This window comes from Papilio machaon, chromosome 29, assembly GCF_912999745.1.
Source record: "Papilio machaon chromosome 29, ilPapMach1.1, whole genome shotgun sequence".
Classification (NCBI taxonomy): domain Eukaryota; kingdom Metazoa; phylum Arthropoda; class Insecta; order Lepidoptera; family Papilionidae; genus Papilio; species Papilio machaon.
The window spans coordinates 3,975,001-3,980,000 of record NC_060014.1 but is presented as its reverse complement, the minus strand read 5'-3'; the positions used below and the strand labels follow the sequence as shown (position 1 = coordinate 3,980,000).

Sequence of the window (5,000 nt, the reverse complement as noted above, 5' to 3'; positions counted from 1 at the left end):
CAGTTTAAACATAACTCAATGACTCGCACACATGCTAGACTCCTTGGTCCGTGTTTCAAGACGGGTCCTGCGAGTGCCCGAAACTGAATCATCGCAGACTGAGACGCGCACGGTCCGAGACTGCACGGCGGCGACAACAGACGCGCCGCACCGATGTCCGCACAACGGCAGGACCTCGATAATACGACGTTATCTTGCGTCGGGCCGGACGCGCTTTTGTTTAAAATGCGCGTGCGCGATTCGTGTCTTCTACCGTCCGACGGCCGGTCGGCAAAACCGTCACGGTCCAAACGCCTTACCCTTTGACAGGTAAAGACGATTGGGCTCCCGAACGGCGCTTAGACCGACATCGAACGGGTCGCGATGCATTACTAAGAGAGAAGTGCACGCCGTCCGCGAACGTCGACGCTGCCGGCCCGTGAAGCCCGCTATCCCCTTTGACAGGGACGGACGCCTCATCAGAGCGTGGCAGCGTACGCCGCGGATTGACGATGAATCTCTCCGTTCGTTCATTCGAGTTTCGCAGGTTTACCCCTGAACGGTTTCACGTACTCTTGAACTCTCTCTTCAAAGTTCTTTTCAACTTTCCCTCACGGTACTTGTTCGCTATCGGTCTCGCGGTAATATTTAGCCTTAGATGGAGTTTACCACCCACTTAGGGCTGCACTCTCAAGCAACCCGACTCTTAGGAGTGTCCCTCTCGCCGCCGCCCTCCGTCGCTACGGGCCTGGCACCCTCTACGGGAAAACGGCCCCGTTCAAGACGAACTTGGACAGGAGTATCGACGACGAGAAAGCGGAACCTCCCGAACACCACATCTCCCGCGTTCGATACGACCGCGGGATTCAGTGCTGGGCTCGTTCCTGTTCGCTCGCCGCTACTAAGGAAATCCTTGTTAGTTTCTTTTCCTCCGCTTACTAATATGCTTAAATTCGGCGGGTGATCCTCCCTGATCTGAGGCCAACGATAAAAATCGAGGCAGACGCGATATCCGTCAGCTCAACGACGCTCCGCTGCCGTGTTTTCACACACAGCAACGTCGCATCGATGCGCTCTTCGGACGTCGTGTCCGCCTACATTATATAAATATAATATGCACACTCACACGCACGCACACACATGCGAAAACACGCACACGTCGACACAAATATATTATATATTATATATATACATAACACGAAACGGGGTTTATTACGTCACCGTGTGCGAAGACGCGCATGCCCTCTGTCGATTTTTTACGTCGAAGAGTCGCGCGTCCCCGGGACGCCCCCGATCGTATATATATACTTACATACGTAGGTATATATCGTATATATATAACGTGTATATAACATATATACGCGTATCGATGCGATCGGTTTCCGCTCGTATGGTGGTGTAATATGTGTCTGAGAGGTTATATTTAAACGGACCCATATAAATACACATTGCGTGAATATGTATAAAATAAGAGAACCGTCAATTGTTCGCTATATATATAGTGAACAGTGTGATTTTTATATTTTAACAGCCGGCCCTCAGACAGGAGTGGTCCTGGATATTTCTCCACGGACCGCAATGTGCGTTCGAAATGTCGATGTTCAAATGTGTCCTGCAGTTCACACTATGACGCGCAGTTAACTGCGTTCTTCATCGACCCGCGAGCCAAGTGATCCACCGTCCAGGGTAATTGTTTTACATATTTTGATATATGTATGTATTTATAAAAAAAAATAAAAATAAAAAAAAAATATCTTAGAAGGCGAACGTACACGCGAAGGGAGCGCGCGCGCGCGCGTTATACACACACGCGCGCGCGCCACCACGACGACGACATAGCGTTCGCACTTTCTAATACCGGTGTGTATTTTTCTGTTTATTTTTGTATAGCGCCCACCATTATCGGACCGGAACTGGGAGATGACACAACAACCGGATTAGTGTCACACAACTCCCTCTTTTGTCGCCCCGTTTGGTGTGCCCCGATGGGCGCTCTCTCTTTTGTGGATTATTATTCGTAATATATGAGTAATACGTAATACGTTAATGATCCTTCCGCAGGTTCCCCTACGGAAACCTTGTTACGACTTTTACTTCCTCTAAATGATCAAGTTTGGTCAACTTCCCAGCGACGCCGACGGCCGTTAAGCCACCGCGTGTCGGTCCGAAGACCTCACTAAATCATTCAATCGGTAGTAGCGACGGGCGGTGTGTACAAAGGGCAGGGACGTAATCAACGCGAGCTTATGACTCGCGCTTACTAGGAATTCCTCGTTTATGGGGGATAATTGCAAACCCCAATCCCCAGCACGAAGGAGTTTCAACGGGTTGCCCGGGCCTCTAGGCCAGGGAGAACATGCTGATTCCTTCAGTGTAGCGCGCGTGCGGCCCAGGACATCTAAGGGCATCACAGACCTGTTATTGCTCAATCTCGTGCGGCTCGAAGCCGCCGGTCCCTCTAAGAAGAATTTTAATACGTCGCCAGTGAGTTGCGCGACCGAAGCCACGCACACATAAATGACGACGCCTATTTAGCAGGCTAGAGTCTCGTTCGTTACCGGAATTAACCAGACAAATCGCTCCACCAACTAAGAACGGCCATGCACCACCACCCACCGAATCAAGAAAGAGCTGTTAATCTGTCAATCCTTCCGGTGTCCGGGCCTGGTGAGATTTCCCGTGTTGAGTCAAATTAAGCCGCAGGCTCCACTCCTGGTGGTGCCCTTCCGTCAATTCCTTTAAGTTTCAGCTTTGCAACCATACTCCCCCCGGAGTCCAAAATCTTTGGTTTCCCGGAAGCTGCCCGCCGAGCCATAGTAGTAACGTCGGCGGATCGCTAGATGACATATTTACGGTTAGAACTAGGGCGGTATCTAATCGCCTTCGAACCTCTAACTTTCGTTCTTGATTGATGAAAACACCTTTGGCAAATGCTTTCGCTGATGTTCGTCTTGCGACGATCCAAGAATTTCACCTCTAACGTCGCAATACGAATGCCCCCAGTTATCCCTATTAATCATTACCTCGGAGTTCTGAAAACCAACAAAATAGAACCGAGATCATATTCTATTATTCCATGCACGAAATATTCAAGCACAATTTTGAGCCCGCTTTGAGCACTCTAATTTGTTCAAAGTAAAATTGTCGGCCCATCTCGACACTCACCGAAGAGCACCGCGATAGGATTTTGATATTGAACCGCCGTATTACCGACGGCTCACCGACGATATGCTCCGCAGACGTGTCAGTATCACCGCGGATGCGGTGCACCGACAGCGCGGCGCACAAATGCAACTACGAGCTTTTTAACCGCAACAATTTTAGTATACGCTATTGGAGCTGGAGTTACCGCGGCTGCTGGCACCAGACTTGCCCTCCAATTGTTCCTCGTTAAAATATTTAAAGTGTACTCATTCCGATTACGAGGCCTCGTAAGAGTCCCGTATCGTTATTTTTCGTCACTACCTCCCCGTGCCGGGAGTGGGTAATTTGCGCGCCTGCTGCCTTCCTTGGATGTGGTAGCCGTTTCTCAGGCTCCCTCTCCGGAATCGAACCCTGATTCCCCGTTACCCGTGACAACCATGGTAGTCGCAGAAACTACCATCGAAAGTTGATAAGGCAGACATTTGAAAGATGCGTCGCCGGTGCTGGACCATGCGATCGGCAAAAGTTATCCAGATTCATCAAAATTAACGACTTCGGACGCGAGGCCCTCCGTCGATTGGTTTTGATCTAATAAAAGCACTCATCCCATCACTGGTCAGAGTTCTGATTGCATGTATTAGCTCTAGAATTACCACAGTTATCCAAGTAACCGAGGTAAGATCTAAGGAACCAAAACTGATATATTGAGCCATTCGCGGTATCGCCTTAATACGGCTTGCACTGAGACATGCATGGCTTAATCTTTGAGACAAGCATATAACTACTGGCAGGATCAACCAGGGAGCTGACACAAACACGCCGCATACAACGCGCACAACACGCACAACTCGACGATGCGAAAACGTTAAACGTTTAAACGCATCGATGGTTTTTGCTGTTTTGCTTGCTGCCTGCCTGCTTGCTGCAGTCAGTCGGTGGTCATTTTTCTTCTTCTCTACACTACACTACTACACTACACAATACACTACTACTGTGTGGTGTGTGTGGTGCGGTGCTAGTGAACGGACAAAAAGCGCGTTCGATTCATGTGAATGTTCAACAACGAGACATTTTCGATACTTCACACTGTGTAAATAAATTTGATTCTCTCTTTATCGAGGAAAAAATATCGACATCAGTCCGGTTTCGGAGAGATCGAAAATACCTTTTTATAAATGCTACTACCACTACTAATACTACTACTGCTACTACTAACTACACACTACTACTGATCTATATAAAATAGAATCAAAAGTAATATATATGTAATATAATAATAATATAATAATGATAGTTGGAAAAAAAAATACACCGTCCCTCGGAAGTCGCCGCAGCGGCAATGAGCGACTGTTCGATCTCTCCGGTGGAGGAGACCGAACAAGCTCAACGCGACACACGCGACGACACGAGGCGACGAGAATTCACGGGTCGATCTGGTGCGTTAACGACGCTGCGAAATCTACACGCGCGCCGAACACAAATCGCCACTTCTTTTATAACAGACTCTATTATAAACGTCCTGCCGCATTCATAAACGGGAACGTAGTCTGACACAGTTTATGCGTATGTGGTGATATTTCGTTGTGTGGTGTGTGTCGTCGTCGTCGTCGTCGCGTGTTTTTGCTGTGTAAAAATATTAAAACAACAAACACAACACTACTATTTTTATAAATAAAAAATAGTTGCGCGTTTATTTTTTAATACTCTATACACTACACACAAACTCTACAAATTTTACTTTGTAAAAATCAAACGACAACAGACACACCCCGAACAACTCTACAAACACCATACACTGTTTCATTACACTGACAGACGCCTCTCGCATCCAGTCTACAATAGTAGCAATGATGGTGACATGTCGACCACGCATCATT

The 5,000-nt window shown here is 47.9% G+C and overlaps 3 non-coding genes across 3 annotated transcripts in view; all 3 read right to left on the bottom strand.

The window, feature by feature from the left end:
- Nucleotides 1–963, bottom strand: part of LOC123722776 — a 3,972-nt gene extending 3,009 nt beyond the window's left edge. The window contains exon 1 of the ribosomal RNA XR_006756585.1: nt 1–963. This exon is cut by the window's left edge and continues 3,009 nt beyond it. This is a non-coding gene — a ribosomal RNA (large subunit ribosomal RNA).
- A 548-nt stretch (nt 964–1,511) lies between these two features.
- On the bottom strand, nt 1,512–1,668 carry LOC123722790. Its single transcript, XR_006756599.1, has one exon. It is a non-coding gene; the product is annotated as a 5.8S ribosomal RNA (ribosomal RNA).
- A 355-nt stretch (nt 1,669–2,023) lies between these two features.
- On the bottom strand, nt 2,024–3,927 carry LOC123722839. Its single transcript, XR_006756642.1, has one exon. It is a non-coding gene; the product is annotated as a small subunit ribosomal RNA (ribosomal RNA).
- Nucleotides 3,928–5,000: the final 1,073 nt, after the last annotated feature.